The following is a 19,965-nucleotide window of genomic DNA, read 5'->3' on the forward strand; positions in this document are numbered from 1 at the left end:
CAGGCTATGCAGGTTCTACAAAGGCAAAATAAGACAGGAATTGGCTGTCTAACTTTAGAACAGGAGCCACTGCCAGTAGCCCAACTTTGTGTCAATATTTTGTAAATCAACCACTGGAAACAACTCGTAAACAGTTTCTTTAATCTATTATTTATCATTATATGGAGGATATTTTATTGGCTGCTTCTGATACAGATACTTTAAAAAAAAGTTTAATGTAGTACAGAAAAATTTACCGTGTTGGGGATTACAAATTTCTTCAAATTTCTTCTGAAAAAATACAAAGAGGAGATTTTCTTAGCTGTTTATGACAGAACACTTCTCCAAAGAACATGACCCTGAATTGTTTTAGAGTGACTCAAAATCCTTCTACAACAGTAAGGTCATCCTTACCCAAATTTAAGTTTTTAAATAATATAAAATAGAAGAGTCGGGCAGTGGTGACATACAACTTTGATCACAGCACTCAAGAGGCAGAGGTAGGTAGATCTGTGTGAGCTCAAGGCCTGCTTGGTCTATAGAGCTAGTTCCAGGAAAGAAAAACCTTGTCTTGAAAAACCAAAGAAACACTGTTATCACAGGTATGGGAGTCCTGCACCAAAACAGTGACCCTGGGAGAGCTGTCCCCAATTACTCAAATGTCTTGTGGTGGCATGTGGAAGAGAGAAGTGCCTGGCCTATGGAGAGAGTTCCAGGACAGACATAGTAACAAAGAAACCCTGCCTTGAAAAACTAAGAAAAAGAGGCCCTGGGACAAGGCCAGTCCCCGGGAACTCCTACCCAAATCTGCCCCAGTTACTGGCCAGCAGAGGAAACACCCCATGGCCAGGCTCCCCGACCAAAACCACTCCACCAGACCCTGCAATCTATAAGACCCATGCCCTACCCCAATACCCATCTGCCTGAAACCCCGGTAACTTCCTGAGACAAGGAATCTGCCAGCTCTCACTGGACCAAGAGGTGAGTGATTCCTATCCCACCCAGAGAATCTTGCCTCTGGGACCCAAGCCCTGGGATACATCAAGTCCCAGGGAACCCCCTCCCAACTTTGCTCCAGTTGCTGGACAGCAGGGAAAACTACTGGAAAAATTCTGGAAAATTGTTCATGTTTTTTAAATTCAGCTGCCCATTCTTCTTGGCTTGTGGGTGGCTTCATCTCATTTATTAAATGCCAGTCTACCATTGAGAGGTTAGACTTCATCAGCTCAGTTACTCTATCAAGAATAACTGTTTCAGCTGCTGTTCCACTGCACAGCAGAAGCCATCGGTCCACTGCCTATTGATCTGCCTTCAAAGAAAAAGGCACTGTACCTTTTCTGGATTGCAAAGGTCACTTCAGGGATAGTGTCATATTCTCCTGGCCTCAGAGGATGCCTGTTGCTAAAGCCACAACCACACTTGTCTTGGCAAGAATCGATAGTCCTTTGTTTCCTGTCCTGTCTGTCAATTTTGTCCCGCTTGTCAGCAGTCCATTCAAGAATACTTTGTTGTCCAGTGGCTAACTTTTGCCACAATGAAAGTTAACTCCATATGCAGTTTCTTCAATGCCTATATATATTCTCTGAGGTAGATTGGTGCTGCCAGGAGCAAACATATCTCATAGTCATAAAAAAGGGAAAAAAATTATAAGTTATTAAAATATTTTAAATGCCATATTCTGTAGATCTCTGAAGGGTTTGAAGATGACCTGTCTATCTAAAATATATCTGCTCGATATTGAAAATATACCTAATATGACTACTAGTTCAAGTGTAATGTCTAACTACTAACGTTCATTTCTTTATATCCTAATAGTTGGTAATAATAACATTCAAGGATTAGAAAATTGCATCACATTGTTAAATGAACTATATAATTATAATAACTTGAACAAGATTAGAAATCTATGTATGGCATTTTCTAACAATATCAATCTCAATGTATATAATTTGTATACAATATACAAAAATCCAATCCAATGTAAAGTATTTAAAACTAGTAATTGTCTTTTAAAAGTAGATTCAATAATCTATCTTTTTATCTATACATATCTATATCTTCTCTTTACTTTTCAGAGTACATTCAATAATCTACCCTCTATTCTATCATTTATACACACATACAAACACACACACACACACACACACACATAATTTTTAAAACAAGAACCTTAAATCTAATCTCGTTTGCTTAGCCCTTTTTCTAACCCTTAACAACAACTTGTAACGAACCATCCTAAACAATGAAAATTACCCCAGACCCAAAACCCATTAAAAGAACAAAAACCACCCACCCCACACCACCTCTTTGGGAATGTGGGTGTCGTGTTCTTAAAATTGCTCTCTGCTGGATACGGGTGAAGGCATCTATATTTTGAAAAGAAAAATTTAGGGTCTACCCAAATTTGACAAATTTAATTGTCCAATTCTAGGAAAGGTAGCTATATCCTTTGTTGTCCAGTTTGTGCATAATGCCAAAGTTCAGGGCTTATCTCAAGTCCTTGTTCGAGTCTGTGAAACTGGACATCTCAGCTAGCCCTCTCAATTGCTCTGAGCAGTTTGTAGTCCAAAGCTGATCTGTAGATGATGTTTGTCAGCTTAGTGGTATTATTATTGTCCATGTGAAATTGTTGTTGTGGGGTCCCATCTTTTTCCTGGAGACTTCAAATTTGATGTTAGGCCTGGCCGTGATTTCCTGTAGAAAACTGATAGAGACTCCAACACAAAGACATGTATACGCAGCTAATTGAAGCCTTTCTTCTAGAATCAGTTAGTACTCTATATAAATATCTTAACAACGTTTAAAATATATATATATTAATCTTGTAAATTTTGATATAAATTCAAACTTTAAAAAAGTTTAAAGAATCAGAATAAAATCAAAGAATTGAGATTAGTAGCAATAGAATAGGATCTTTTTTTTTTTCTGTTTTGTTTTCTCCTGTGGCATATCAGAAGATGGCTCTTTCTTCTGGCATGATACAGGGAGTTTGCATTTTCCTGGGCTGAGCTGGGCCTAATTGGGGCTGAGCAGGGGCTGAGCCAGGGGGTTTTAATGAATTTTTGCCACGTGGGCACTAAATGTAGATAGTATTCTAAATGGTATTATTAAAGAAGAAACACAGAGCCAAATAAAGAGTTAAAAGCCCATAGATCGAGCAGTAGCCAAGAGCTAAGACCACCTTATCTTACCACTCCTGCTGTCCTTCCCCTGAGAGAGAGACCTTCTTTCTGTGTCCTGTCTTTTTATTGACTTTCTGTTCTGCCTTCTCATTGGTTCTAAACCCAACCACATGACCTCCTCATAACTGCCTGTCTATACAGAACCCCAGGTCTCTATGGTTGGTACTGGGATTAAAAGTATGTGCCACCATGCTGGCTATGTCCTTGAACACACAGAGACTTTGCCTGCCATGTGATCAGATTAAGGGCATGTACTACCACTACCAGACTTATGCTTAATGGCTTGCTCTTACCTCTGATCCCCAGGCAACTTTATTCATTAACATACAAATAAAATCACATTTCAGCACAAATAAAATATCACCATGCAAAGTGGCTGTACAAGTTTGCATTCCTACCAGCAGTGGGGGAGTGCTTCCCTTATACCAATTCCTCTCCAACATGGGCAGTCATCGTGTTTTTGATATTACACCTTAGCCATTCTGACAGGTGTAAGATGGTATCTCAGAGTCATTTTGATTTGCATTTCCCTAACGGCTAAGGATGTTGAACATTTTCTTAAGTGTTTCTCATCCATTTCAGATTCCTCTGTTGAGAATTCTGTTTAGATTTGTACCCCATTTTTAAATTGGATTATTTGTTATTCTGATGTCTAGTTTCTTGACTTCTTTATATGTTTTGGAGATCAGCCCTCCGTCAGATGTGGGGTTAGTGAAGATCTTTTCCCATTCTGTAGGCTGCTGTTTTGTCTTATTAACCATGTTCTTTACCTTACAGAAGCTTTTCAGTTTCAGGATGTGCCATTTATTAATTGTTGATCTCAGTATCTGTGCTACCTGTGTTATATTCAGGGTGTTGTCTCCTGTGCCAATGCATTCAAGGCTACTTCCCACTTTCTCTTCTATTAAGTTCACTGTCACTGGATTTATGTTGAGGTCTTTGATCCACTTGGACTTGAGTTTTGTGCAGGGAGATAGATAGAGATCTATTTGCATTCTTCTACATGTGAACATCCAGTTATGCCAGCATCATGTGTTGCAGATGTACAGTCAGATCTTATGGAGGCATTTTCTCAACTGGTGTCCCCTTCGCTCACATAACTCTAGCCTGTGTCAAGTTGACATAAAATTATCCAGCACACATACTAAATCTGAATAAACCACGAAGGTCAATACTCATCACAAAATCAACTTTAGCTCTTTATATAAAATTCTTCTAGAATTTAAAGGCAAATTAATTTTTCACATTTGAAAATTTTTAAAAATATTTTATGTCCTTTTAAAAATTAAAAAATTGTGTGCCTTAGGAGGTAAATCAGTTCTGTATTCTTTTTTTCTTTTTCAAGATTTCAAAGGAAGGGTCAAGAGAGTCAATTTTGTATTCTAAGTATGTTTCTTTTTCTTCAAAGAGTGAAAAGAATAGGCATCACTTGCCTTATTTTTTTCCTTCTTTTATTAAGAAAGTGTTTTTATTCATTTTACACACCAATCAAAGATCCCACTCTTCCTTCCTCTCCCTCTCCAGCCTTCCCCTCCCAACCTACCCCCCATTCCCACTCTAAGGAAGGCAAGGGCTCCCCTGGGGAGGCACATCAGGTAGAGGCAGGTCCAAGCCCTTCCTCCTGCCTCAAGGCTGCATGAGGTGTCCCATCATAGGTAGTGGGCTCCAAAAAGCCCTCTCATGTACCAGAGATGGATTCTGATCCTTCTGCCAGGAACCCCATCCCCACCCCAAGCAGATCAAGCTACACAACTACCTCACCATGCAGAGAGCATAGTCCAGTCCCATGTAGGCTCTACAGCCATTGATCCAATTTTCATGAGTTCCCTCTAGCTTGGTTTGGTTGTCCCTGCATGTTTCCCCATCATGATCCTGATATGCACTTGCTCATAGAATCCCTCCTCTCTCTCTCTCTTTGACTGGACTCCTGGAGCTCTGCTTGGTGACTGGCTGTGGATCTATGCATCTGCTTCCATCAGTCATTAGAGAAAAGCTCTGTGATGACACTTAGGGTATTCACCAGTCTGATCTCTGGGGCAAGCCAGTTCAGTTCAGGCACCCTCTCCACTATTACTAGAGGCTCAGGCTGGGATCATCCTTGGGGATTCATGGCAACTTCCCTAGCACTGGGTTTCTCTCTATCCCCATGATATCTCCCTCTATCATGGTATCTCTTTCATTACTTTGCCCCTCCCTCCTTGTTCCAGTTCAACCATCCCATTCCCTTATGTTGTCATCCCTTATCCCCTACCCTCCATTACCCAACCTTCATCCACAGTTTACTCATGGAGATCTCATCTATTTCCCCATCTCATGACCATCCATTAGTCCCCCTTTAGGTCTTCCCTGTTAGTTAGCTTCTCTGGAGTTGTGGATTGCTGCCTGATTATCCTTTGCTTTATATCCAGTATTCACTTATGAGTGGGTACATCCCATGTTTGTCCTTCTGAGTCGGTGTTACCTCACTCAGGATGATATTTTCTAGTTCCATCCATTTGCCTGCAAATTTCATGATGTCATTGTGTTTCTCTGCTGAGTAGTATTCCAGTGTGTATATGTACAACATTTTCTTAATCCATTCTTCAGTTGAGGGGTATCTAGGTTGTTTTCAGGTTCTGGCTATTATGAATAATGTTGCTATGAACACAGTTGAGCATGTGTCCTTGTGGTATGATTGAGCATTCTTTGAGTATATGACTAAGAGAGGTATAGCTGGGTGTTGATGTAGATTGATTCCCAGTTTTGTGAGAAACCACCATACTGATTTCCAATGTGGCTGTACCAGTTTAAATTCCCACCAACAGTGGAGGAGTGTTCCTCTTGCACCACATCCTCTCCAACATAAGCTGTCTGCAGTGCTTTTGATCTTAGCCATTCTGACAGGTCTAAGATGGTATCTCAGAGTCGTTTTGATTTGCATTTCCCTGATGACTAAGGATGCTGAACAATTCCTTAAATGTCTTTTGGCCATTTGAAATTCTTCCTTTGAGAATTCTCTGTTTAGCTGTATAGCCCATTTTTAAAATTGGATTTTTTGTTTTTTTTATGTCTAGTTTCTTGAGTTCTTTATATATTTTGGAGATCAGCTCTCTGTCAGATGTGGGGTTGGTGAAAATCTTTTCCCATTTTGTGGGCTGTCACAGCCAGCAGGATCTTCAGCAGAGACCCTAGAAGGGGGAATGGCGAATGAAAGGGACAAGAGACACAAAGAATTGACAGCAAGACAGTATTCTGATCAAGCTGCAAAATTTTATTTTTCTCAGGTGGGTTTTATAGTAAGCAGATCAGGAAACTTTCTTTGGGAAAAGATCAGAAGACTGTTGAGTTGCCAAGCAACCCAACCAAGCAACCTAACCACAAAACATTGTTACTAATGGTCACTGTAGCAGAAAGATAAGGAAATGTTAAGTTATTTTCTAATAACTCAGGACTTGTCCAGGCATGTCAAAAGTTTCTGGTTACTGGCTCAATACTGCACAACAGAAACTTAACTCAGGCAGGCAATATGGCATGGCTCTTAAAATTGTCCTCTGCAATGGGCTGTCATTTTTGTCTTATTTACTGTGTCCTTTGCCTTAGAGAAGCTTCTCAGATTCAGGAGGTCCCATTTGTTGATTGTTGTTCTCAATGTCTGTGCTACTGGTGTTATATTTAGGAAGTGGTCTCCAGTGCGAATGTGTTAAAGACTATTTCCTATTTTCTTTTCTACTAGGTTCAGTGTAACTGGTTTTATATTGAGGTCTTTGATCCACTTTGACTTGACTTTTGTTTATGGCAATAGATATGGATCTATTTGCATTCTTCTGCATGTTGACATCCAGTTATGCCAGCACCATTTGTTGAAGATGCTTTCTGTTTTCCAGTGTACAGTTTTGGCTTCTTTGTCAAAAATCGGGTATTCATATATGTGTGGGTTAATGTCAGGGTCTTCAATTCGATTCCATTGGTCCACGTGTCAGGTTTTATGCCATTACAAAGCTGTTTTTATTACTATAGCTCTATATTAGAGCTTGATGTCAGGGTTGGTGATACCTCCAGAGGTGGTTTTGTTATACAGGATTCTTTTAGCTATCCTGGGTTTTCTGTTTTCTAAATGAAGTTGAGTATTGTTCTTTCCAGGTCTGTGAAGAATTGTGTTGGGATTTTGATGGGGATTGTTTTGAATCTGTAGATTGCTTTTGGTAAGATTGCCATTTTTACTATGTTAACTCTACCTATCCATATCCATTTTCTGACATCTTCAATTTCTTTCTTCAGGGATTTAAAGTTCTTGTTGTATAGGTCATTCGATTGGTTAGTTTAAGTTACCAAGGTATTTGTAGCTATTGTAAGGGGTGATGTTTCTCTGACTTCTTTCTCAGCCTATTTTTCATTTGTATATAGGAGGGCTACTGATTTTTTTAGTTAATCTTGTATCCTGCTACATTGCTGAAGGTGTTTATCAGCTGGAGGAGTTCCCTGGTAGAATTTTTGGGGTCACTTATGTATACTATCATGTCATCTGCAAATAGTGAAAGCTTGATTTCTTCCTTTCCATTTTGTACCCCCTTGATCTCCTTTTCCTCTCTTATTGCTCTAGACAGAACTTCAAGTACTATATTGAATAAATATGGGGTGAGGAGACAGCCTTGTCTTATTCCTGATTTTAGTGGAATCGCTTGTGTTTCTCTCTATTTAATTTGATGTTGGCTGTCAGATTGCTGTAAATTGCCTTTATTAAGTTTAGGTATGTTCCCTGTATTCCTGATCTCTCCACGCCCTTTATCATGAAGGGGTATTGGATTTTGTCAAAGGCCTTTTCAGCCTCCAGTGAGATGATCATATTTTTTTTCTTTCAGTTTGTTCATATGGTGTATTACACTGACAGACTTTCATGTGTTGAACAATCATTTTATCACTGGGATGAAACCTCCTTGGTCATGGTGGATTGATGTGTTCTTGGAGTCGTTTTGCCAATATTTTTTGATTATTTTTGCATCAATGTTCATGAGGGAGATGAGTCTGCAATTCCCTTTCTTTGTTGCACCTTTGTGTGGTTTGCGAATCAGAGTAACTGTAGCCTCATAAAAAGAGTTTGGTAAAGTTCCTTCTGTTTCTGTTGTGTGAAACAATTTGAAGAGTATTGGTATTAGCTTTTCTTTGAAAATCTCATTGAATTCTGCAGTTAAACCATCTGATCCTGGGCTTTTTTGGTTGGGAGACTTTTAATGACAGTTTCTATTACCTTAGGTGTTAATGGTCTATTTAAATAGTTTATCTAGTCTTATTCAACTTTGGTATGTGGTACCTTTCCAGAAAATTGTCCATTTCCTTTAGGTTCCCAATGTTGTGGAGTACAGGTTTTTGAAGTATAACCTGATGATTCTCTGTATTTCCTCAATGTTAGTTGTTATGTCTCCCTTTTCATTTCTGATTTTGCTAATTTGGATGCTCTCTCTGCCTTTTGGTTAGTCTGGATAAGGGCTTGTCTATCATGTTGATTTTCTCAAAGAACCAACTCTTTGTTTCATTAATTCTTTGAATTGTTTTCTTTGTTTTCATTTTATTGATTTCAGCTCTCAATTTGATTACTTCCTGGCGTCTATTTCCCCTGGATGACTTTGTCTTTCTGCCTAGGATCATGTCTCTATGAGGATGGGGATTAATTTGATCCAGCTGTCACCCTAGTGCCAATAATAGGCTCAGATACCTGTGTAGGAATGAAGAAATGTTCCCAGGACACTGTATGTTGAGAGTTTAACTTTGTAACCATGTACAGTATTTACTGGGCCAGGTATTTTTTTTTTTTTTTTTTTTTTTTTTTAGTTACCTTGAGTGGGCATCCTGTGATGTTTGCAGGGATACAATCCAGGTGAGTTAAGAATGAAACTCGGTTCAGCCTGACTTAGTTAGCTGGTGCTGGGCCAAACGTCTGGAGTCTGGCACCAGATGGTATTTTAGCCATGTTTAAGCACAGCACAATTGGGGGGGGGGGAACTCTCCTGATAATTAACTCAGTCCCAAGTGTACAATGAACTTAAGGCATGTTTATCTGGAGACCTTTACAAAGTACATATGGCTTCTTCCATAAAGATAAGTTCTGTTGACTCAGAAAAGATGCTCAAGATCTAGGGAGCTAGATTGAGGTAAACAATGTCTGTGGGAGTCTTGCACTAAGATGACACAGAAGTCACTTAGGCTGTTGTAAAATACAAGTGACATCTTCCACAAGGATGGTTTTATGAACTGAGAAACAATGCCCAAGACTTAGGGAGAACAGTCTGGGACAAACAAATACAATATTCTGGGAGATTCAGTTGAAGCCTTGTCGTACAGATAGCAAAGATCACCAGGTCATAAACTACATTTTTTTCCAGCATTCCAAAAGGAAGACAGGTAAACGTCTCCTTCCTTTGAAGAGATAAGCATGCCTGTTTAACTTTTTCCAGCTCCTCCAGTGCTCATCTGTGTACACAAGGACTTTTACCCTCTACAGCCTTGACACTTTGTGAGAGTCAGTCTTGAGAATATAGAGGCCATTGGGGATTAACCTGGAATAGAGACAGTGGAGTCTTTCCTCTCCTCACCAGTTCCAGTCTTGAGAATATAGAGGCCACTGGGGATTAATATGGAATATAGACAGTGGAGTCTTTCCTCTCCTCACCAGTTCCAGTCTTCAGCACTTCCTGTTGCTGAGCCTCTTGTCCCTCTATTTGTCCTTTCCCCTCAGGGACTAAGAAGAAGCCATTTGTCCCTTCCTAGGGTCCTATATTCTCCACGAGAATCTGTGGTGATATTTTATTGTTCTCTAATAAACAAAGCTTGCCTAGAGGTCAGAGGAAAAAGCCCACCACTATATTAAACATAGAGGCCAGGCATTGGTATTACATGCCTTTAATCCTAGCATTTGGGAGGCAGAGATTCATCTGGATCTCTTTGAGTTCAAGGCCTCACTGGGAACAGAGCCCAGTGTGGTGGCACATGCCTTTAATCCCAGCACTAGTTAACCATAGAAGTCTGGAGGTCTGTCCAAACAGACAGGAAGTGATAGAGCTGGGAGGAAAGAGGAAAGTGATTTAGCTGAGCCGAGAGGGGAAGTAAGATGGCATGGCACAGAAAGGTATATAGGCATGAGAAAGTAGCTCTCTCTTGGGTGGAGGATTTCCTAGCAGTATGAATGTGGCTGGCATCTATCTGCTTCTCTGATCTTCCAGCTTTTACCCCTGTATGTGGCTCTGGGTTGTTGTTGTTGTTTTTGTTTTTGTTTTTTATTTTTATAAAGAAGACCATTTAGCAATTCATCTTACACCTAATGCCCCAACATTTGTGGCACAAATTCACAAAAAAAGCTGCTTGCCTGTGGCCTTATGGACCCCCACTCAAGCATGACCTGCATGCAGCTGGAGTCTCCACACCATGTGAGCTGGAGTCCTTTTGGCTTTTTCTCTCCTGGTGGGTTGTGGGTTCTCTATGGATAGCCATCTCAGGCTGATTATACACTAAGTAGCTGCCTTGAAACCTGCTTGGGCTTCTATTGTTCTTTGCTGAGTAGTCAACCTTGTATCTGAATCATCATTGTCAGCAAATTTGGTGAGTAAAGTAAGATTTCTTAAAAGGAGAAATTAGTTAAAAGAGAATTTTTTAACATTTTTACAATTGATGGAATTTAGTCTCTGATAACACATAAGGAGGTCTGAAAATGGAACAATTAAATGAGAGGATAATTAATGTTGATGGGATTTACATAACATCAATTATTAATATTATTTGTTTGGTCACTTTTGTTTTATCATTAAGAAGGTTGATTAATTTGAGTGCCAAGATAAAAATTTTAGAAAAACTTGTTAATACAAATCATAGAGAAATTCAGGCCCAGACAGAAGAATTTAAAGGTGAACCTATCTCAGCATTGAATTATATGGTTACCGAGAGACAGCCTAAGGTTTTCAAATTTCCAACCTTAATCTATTCTGTAACCTTACAGGAACTGCCAAATGTTCAAGGCTGTGTACAAGCTAACTGGACTCCTGTGGGAAATGTTAGATTTGAGGAAATTTAAAGAAGCTATAATCTCATATGGTATGCATTCTCTATTTGTAAAGCAGGTGTTAAACTTGTGGTCAGCTTGTAATAGAATTCTCTCTCAAGACTGGAAAGATTTGGTTACAGCAGTCCTAGAGGCTGGAACCGAGTTACAATGGAGAACCTGGTGGAAAGAGGAGGTGAAGACTATAGAACAACAATGTAGGGCTAGAGGTGCAGAAATTTCCCAACATCAACTTCTTGGAGAAGACAATTATGCTGATATACAAAGACAATCTTTATATGATGGCCATACCCTAGTTCTACCACATAGCAGCCTTAAATGCTCGAGACAGAATTTAAAAAGTAGGAAAGAAAATTGAGTGATTTATAAAAGTTGTACAGGGCCCAAAAGAAACATTCACAGATTTCTTACAAAGGCTGTCTTCAGCAGTAAATAGAATGATACCAAATTCAGAAGCTAGACAGATAATAATTGAATCTCTGGTTTTTGAAAAGGCTAATGCAGGATGCAAAAGTATAATAAGGTTGTTAAAGGCAAGATCAGCACCCTTGGAGGAATGGATTTAAGATACAATTAATACTGAATCTCATGACAATGATGATACTTGGATAGGAGAGGTGCTTTCCAGAGGTTTGAAGAAATATAATAATGTCAGGTGCTTTAATTGTGGTAAACAAGGTCACCTAAAAAGGGACTGTAAACAGGGCATTCCTAGAAACAATGTTTCTTCAAGGAACAATGGCAACAGAAGCCCCTCCCTTCTGGATTATGTAGAAAGTGTGGTAAAGGCAAACAATGGACTAATGTAGATCAACAAGGGACAGACAAGGTAATCCTTTGCCTTTGCCATCAGGAAACTCCCTGAGGGGCCTTCCACAGACCCCTTTGGAAAATTCAGTTCAGTCCTTTCCTGTCATCATAAAATAAACCCCTTCCCAGAGCAATTAAATAACCAAATGCCTATTGTAAAAAACCATACTGCTCAGAGTGATAGGACAGCTGAAGCAGAGCGAACAGAAAATTCAGGAGCAACCATAAAGCATTTTTTAGCAAATATAAATGAACAAAGACCAATATTAAAAATATGAATAAATGATATTCTCTTGGAAGGTCCTATAGACACAGGTGTGGATGTACCAAAAATTGCACCAGAATCTTGGCATCCAAACTGTCCTATTCAGGATGTAAATGTTTAGCTGTTAGGGACTGGAACATGATCTCAACAGAGTGAGTGAAACAGAGTGCAATAAGGGTTGATTATTAAGAGCCAGAAGGACATAGAGGAAAATTAAAGCCACATGTGGCTAATATAGCTATGAATTTATGAGGATGTGATTTGTTGCAACAATGGATTAACCAGTTTAACATTCCTCTGACCTCAGAAAGAAACCATGAACTGACATATGTTTCTGAGAAAAATATTAGAAGGTATTATAAAGAACAGTCACCAACCATCCAGATTGTATAAGAACAGGGCAGGTATACCCATGATGGCCATAACTTCTAGCAAATGAGTGATTACAGAATCAGCTTTTTCAGAACTCAAAGCAGTTGCCCATTGAAATCCTGAATAAGTATCAATGGTATGATGTACATATTTAAATTTTCCAAATTGTGCAAAGTGAAACACATCCATCTGCCAGATTTCATTTCTCTGAGTACCCTTTGGGTTACATCCTGCTGGTAAAAGAATCTGATTGCAAAAGGAACAAGTAGGACATTTCCTTACAATTTCTTTGGCTTGTTGCCAGGTTATAAAAAAATCCTTTTTTAAACCTTTACTATTGACATGATTTTTTTTATGAAATTCTGAGGCCTCCAGCACATTTCCTATCAATACTTTATCAATCTCATCATTACCTTGTGCTAGAGGGCCTGGCAGACCATTCTGGGATCAGATGTGAGTTATATAGAGAGGATGATTCCTATTCCTGATTATATCTTATAACTCAATAAATAGTAAAGTTAATTCTGACTCATCAGGGATAAATTCTGCAGTCTCAATATGTAGTACCACTCTTTCAGCATACTGAGAGTCAGTAACTATGTTGAGAGGTTCTGAAAAATCCATTAATACCAACAGAGTAGCATACAATTCCGATTTTTAAACTGAATTATAAGGACTTTGAACTACTTTACTTAAATTTTCTGACTTGTAACCTGCCTTTCCTGGTTTGTTTGCATCTGTATAAAATGTACAAGCTCCAGATATGGGTGTTTCCCATACAACTTGAGGCAAAATCCAATCTTCTCTCTTTATAAGATCGATTCTATCGCTTTGGGGATATTTGCTGTTAATCTCTCCAAAAAATTTACTGCAAGCTCTTTGCCAAGGTTCACTTACTGCACATAATTTTTCATTGTCCTCCTTACTCAAAGGTATGACAATTTCCACTGGTTCCATTCCTGGTAATTGATGAAGTCTCAATTTTCCTTTCAAAATCAAGTCAGAGATTTTTTCCATGTAAGTTTTTAATCATTACTCTGTTTATTTGGATATATATATATATATATATATATATATATATATATATATATATATCCATTCCAATACATTATCTTCTCTCTGCATTAAAATTCCTGTAGGAGAATGCCTAGAGGGTAAAATAACCAAAATGCAATCCAGTTTTGGGTTGATATGATCCATGTGTCCTTCCTGTACTTTCTTTTCTACCAAGGCCAATTCTTTCTCAGCTTCAGGTGATAATTCTCTTGGACTATTTAAGTCCCTGTCACCTTCTAAGGTTTTGAACACATTATTCAGCTCATCATGGTTTACCCCAACAATAGTTTGTAGATGAGAAATGTCTCTGAAATGTCTCCAAATAATCCTTGAAAGTCATTAAGAGTCTGTAGTTGATCTCACCTAATTTGCACCTTTTGGGATCTAATTTTTTTGTAGACCTATTTTATATTCTAAATAATTAATAGAATCTCCTCTTTGTATCTTTTCAGGAGTAATTTGTAATCCCCAGCAAGGCAAAATTTTCTTTACTTCTTCAAACATTCTTTCTAAAGTATCTGCATTTGAGTCAGCTAGTAAAATATCATCCATATAGTGATAAATTAGAGATTTAGGAAATTTTTCACGTATCACTTCCAATGACTGTTGTACAAAATATTGGCACAGGGTTGGGCTATTCAACATTTCCTGTGGGAGAACACTCTACTGAAATCTTGGATTTATAACTGAATACCTCAGAGACTTGGGGAAACTGAGAGGTATAAGGAGACTTAGAGGAAGATTTTGAGGAGAGAACTTGAGGACAAGATGAAAGATGAGAAAGAGCCAGCTAGGGAAGTACTAGATAAGTAAGGATGAGATGAGAAGGACCTAGATGAGGCAGAATTAAGATAAGAGAAATAAGATAGAACTTAGAGGGGACAGTAGATAAATATAGAGAGAAATCAGGCAAGAAAAAAGCTAGGCTTGAAAACAGAACTGTAGCTGTGTAGACAGGATTTCATCCCAGATGAATAAAGCAGACAAAGAAAGAGCTTGGTTTCCTCAGATTCATTTCCCAAAAATAATGTTCACTGTTCATAGCTTCTCTTCTAGGCCCCTGGGAAGAATATTATTAAGGTAGATCCTTAACAATATTTGAGAATAACCTCCTCTATTTTATTGGACCACCATAGCTTAAAGTTAGATTTCAACAACAAAAATTACAGAAGGCCTACAAACTCATGGAAACTGAATAATGCTCAACCAAATCACCAATGGGTAAAGGAGGAAATAAAGAAAGAATAAAAGACTTCCTAGAATTTAATGAAAATGAATGTACAATATACCTAAACTTATGGGACACTATGCAAACAGTGCTAAGAGGAAAATTCATAGCACTAAATGCCAACATAAAGAAGATGGAGAAATCTCACACTAATGATTTAACAGCACACCTGAAAGCTCTAGAACAAGAAGAAGCAAACTCACCCAGGAGGAAGAGATGCCAGCAAATAATCAAATTGAGGGCTGAAATCAATAAAATAGAAACAAAGAGAACAATACAAAGAATCAATGGAACAAAGAGTTTGTTCTTTGAGAAAATAAACAGGACCAGCCCTTGTCCAAACTAAAGGCAAAGAGAGAGCATCCAAATAAACAAAATCAGAAATGAAAAGGGATACATCACAACAGACAATGAGGAAATCCAGAAATCATTAGGTCATACTTCAAAAACCTCTACTCCACAACACTGGAAAATCTAAAAGAAATGAACAATTTTCTGGATAAGTACCATATACCAAAATTACATCAAGACTGGATAAACAATTTAAATACACCTATAACCCTTAAGTAAACAGAAACGGTCATTAAAATCGCCCAACCAAAAAAAGCCAAGGACCAGATGGTTTCAGGACAGAATTCTACAAGATTTTCAAAGAAGAGCTAATACCAATACTCTTTGAATTGTTCCACACAATAGAAACATAAGGAACATTGCCAAAATCTTCATATAAGGCTACAGTTACCCTGATACACAAAACACACAAAGATGTAACAAAAAAAAGAGAATTGCAGACCAATCTCCCTCATGAACATTGATGCAAAAATAATCAACAAAATAGTGGCAAATTGAATCCAAGAACACAGCAAAAAAATTATCCACTGTGATCAAGTAGGCTTCATTCCAGAGATGCAAGAATGGTTCAACATAAACAAACTGAAAGAAAAAAAAAACACATGATCATTTCATTAGATGCTCAAAAAGCCTTTGACAAAATCCAACACCCCTTCATGACAAAGGCAATTTACAGCAAGCTGATAGGCAACATCAAATTAAATGGAGAGAAACTCAAAGCGATTCCACTAAAATCAGGAACAAGACAAGAATGTCCACTCTCCCCATATTTATTCAATAGAGTACTTGAAGTTCTAGCTAGAGCAATAAGACAACAAGAGGAGATCAAGGGGATACAAACAGGAAAGGAAGAAAACTTTCCCTATTTGCAGACCATATGATAGTATGCATGAGTGACCCTGAAATTTCTACCAGGAAACTCCTAAAGCTGATAAACACCTTCCCATCTTTCTGTGGGAAGACTGATTAGGTGAGTTGAAGTGTGAGGATCATGTCCTTTCCACCTCGCTGTATTTCTAGGTTGGTTCTCCCTCTTCTTTCCAATCCCCAAATTCCATCAATTTCATCCAGGCAATCACATGAAGCTGTGGGAATATGAGACAGGGCGATAGTGATTTTGTTTGGTGAATATCCAGTGTTTCCATGGCTACATCTTTTTCTCAGGGTCTCAGTTGTGGCAGCCATAAATAAATCGTCTCTTGTGGTTGTGATCTAAGTGACAGAAGGCCCAGGCTATTGACTCTCAATGGACCAGCTTCTCTGCAGAGACCATGGTTTCTGCAGTGGGGTAGGAAAGCAAAAAAGACCCTGTAACACTCCATTCCCCTCTGCTTGGTGACTGTGGGGAAATCAGCCTCAACCTTGCAGGAACTCTGTTGGAACTGCCCTGCAATCTAAGACATGCCTCCTTCTCTGCCTCCACAGAGATCATATCTGCATATGTCCTGAGGGTTATCTCAGGCTCACCTTCACAAGTATATCCCTCCACTAATACCTTGCTTGTCTAAGCCCATCATGGACACATCCTGGAGGATGAAAACTAGTAAATTACCAGGTTTGGAATTTTGCACCAGAGCCCCCCACACACACCCCGTCCTTTTCTCTCTCCCATTTTTATTTAGTAGCCATGTTACAGTGGTTTCACTTTTTGGATAACATGTGTCTCCCAACATCCATTAAGTATCAACGCCGTCCTCAACTCTTCACACCTTGTGAATATCTGGGGCTCAAACCTCACTACTCTGCTCAAGAGTGATTATAATGCTAATGTTGACCCGGTGGTATGGTATTTATAATGTGGCTGCCCCTGTATTTGTATCTGGTTTCATTTACATTATGTGTCTGTCATATAGAAATTATTTCCATTCAGATGATGAAAAACTGGAGCTTAAAGTCGTTTTTAAAACTACTTAAATATGAATGGTTAATCAGAGATAGACCTGGCTACCTGGCTTCAAGGCTAACACTAGTGGTAGGAATAACTGCAATTAACATTTTTTTCTTCCTGTTTGTATTTGCCAAAAAAGGTTACTTGATTATTATATTAAGTCATTAAAAACTATTATGAGGCAGGTGAAGTATGTGATATAATCTAGCATCCTAGAATCAGAGGCTGAGGCAGGAGGATTGTGAATTTGAGGCAAGTCTACATTATATAATGAGACCCTTGCCCCCCTAAAAGTTCTCCCAAGCAAGTGGAAGGAGAAAACTAAAGATGAGGATGAAGATAAACAAAACAGAGACTAGAGTAACTGCAAAGAAAGCTGATGCACCAAAAGTTGGTTCTTCAAAAATGATTAACAACATTAGCAACCTTTTCCAAGATTAACTTTGAAAAAAGGAGATGGATATTACTAAAATTTGAGACCTCACCATCCATTCTCAAGAATATGAAGAATTTCGAGAGTACTCAGTAGTTATATGCTAACTGTTGAGTGGCCTAGATGCATTCCTACAAACCTGGATTCTTTAGAGATGGCATTGTGAAAGAAACAAAATCGAATAGCTGTATAACCAAAAAGATTAAATCAATAAAAATTTGACAAAATTTCACAGACTTTGAAGATAAAAACACTGAAACATGAGAGAAGTCCAGCTTACTGTAACAAAGGCCACACATGGAAATCCACAGACAACATTATATTAAATGGGGAGATTGACTCTCTAAGATCAGGAAGAACACAGGATGCTGCTGTGACCACTTCTATTAAAGAGACTCTTAGGAATGCTACACAGAGCCATTAGGCTATACAATGAAATGAAGGTGCCCAATTATGAGGTACTAAAGATATCTGTAGATGACAGGAACTTGTTCATAGAAAATCCTTAACATTCTACAGAAAGTTCTCAGAACGAAATGAGCAAAACTAGGAAAATTGTTGGCTAATGAAAAGAACATGCCCAAGTGAGCTGTATTTCTGTATACTAATATTGACCATGAAATATTAGATTTTCATTTTTCCTGGCAGTAGTGGAGCTTCAACCTAGGGCCTTGTGCATGCCTGGCAAGGGTTTAGCCCCTGAGCAAAAGTCCCAGACTTAACAGTGAACAATTGGAAAGGAAATGAAGAAAGTATTTATTTATGAGAGCACCAAAAAGAATAAAATACTTAGAATTAACTCCACGAAAGAGATAAAAGACTTGCACTCAGCAAACTCCCAAATAAGAGATGATGAAAGAAGACAAGAAATGACAGCCATTGGGATTGATGTGTTGGAAAAATTAATCTCATTATTACCGTTGTTCTGAAGTACTGGGATTGAACCCAGGGCTTTGTGCACAGTACTCTAAGCTCTGCCTTCTAATTTGTATTTAGAAACAGAATGTCACTAAATTAATCAGGCTGGCCTTGAATTGGCTGTGGTAGGCACTCTTAGAACTTTGGTACTCCTGCCTCAGTCTTGAGTGGCTGGAATTACTGGCACGAGCCAGCTTGTCTGAAAGACTTTTTTTAAATAGATGACAGTATCCCTGAATGTTGTCTATCAGTTCTATACACATCAGATAAAAACCCCAATGGCATTTTGGACAGAAATAGAAAAGTCCATTCTAGCTGTCGTGAACTTACTATATAGATCAAGCTGGCCTCAGTCTCCAAGAGATCCACCTGTCTCTGCTCCCAAGAGCTGGGATTAGAGGCAAGCAACCACATACCTGGCTTTAAAAGTATCTTGAAAAAGAACAAGGAATAAAATTGCAGGACATCCTACATGATTTCATAATTTTTGTACAAAGCTGCAACAATCAAAATAGTCTACTACTGACATAAAGGCAGACATACAGTTCAGTGAAATAGAATCGGAAAGCCCAGAATTGCTCATGCACACTGGCTATGATTAAATTAAAGATTAGTTGATACACTCAATATGTGTGTTTATGGGGCACAGTTTTGCATATATATTATAATGTGTGTCAGATCTGAGCAGTAGGCATATCCACCATTTCATCTGTCACTTTTTCTATTTGTTACAAACATTCATTGCTGGCTCTTTTGAATTACTTGGTGTGAAACAGAGTTGCCCTATTGAGTTACAGAACTTGGGAGGCATTCTTGCTGTAAATCTGACCCTTTGTAACCAGATGAGTTTTGATCAGGCTGCTAAGATTGTTCAAGGATGGAGGAATGATCAGTTAAACAAGGGATGTTGGGAAAATGGGATATCCAGGTAAAAGAATGAAGTTAAGCCTTCATCTAACAACATATAAAAATCAACTCTAGAGCCGGGCGGTGGTGGCGCACGCCTTTAATCCCAGCACTCGGGAGGCAGAGCCAGGTGGATCTCTGTGAGTTCGAGGCCAGCCTGGGCTACCAAGTGAGTTCCAGGAAAGGCGCAAAGCTACACAGAGAAACCCTGTCTCGAAAAACCAAAAAAAAAAAAAAAAAAAAAATCAACTCTAAATGGATCAAAGACCTAAAATGGATCAGAGCTGAAAGTCATCAGACTTTTAGGAGACAGGATAAAAGCATCTTGACATTGGATTTCGAATGGTGTCTTTGTTATGATGCCAGATGCATCATATGGGCCTTTTGGCTGCATATATGTCTCTGCAAACATGCATGTTTGGTACCTGAGGAGGACAGAAGAGGGTGTTGAATTCCTTGGAACTTAGTTACAGACAGGAATAAGCTCCCATGTGGGTGCTGGGAATTGAACGTCTGTCCTTAGGAAGAGCTGCTAGGGCTCTTAACTATTG

This window comes from Peromyscus maniculatus, chromosome 1, assembly GCF_049852395.1.
Source record: "Peromyscus maniculatus bairdii isolate BWxNUB_F1_BW_parent chromosome 1, HU_Pman_BW_mat_3.1, whole genome shotgun sequence".
Taxonomy (NCBI): Eukaryota; Metazoa; Chordata; class Mammalia; order Rodentia; family Cricetidae; genus Peromyscus; species Peromyscus maniculatus.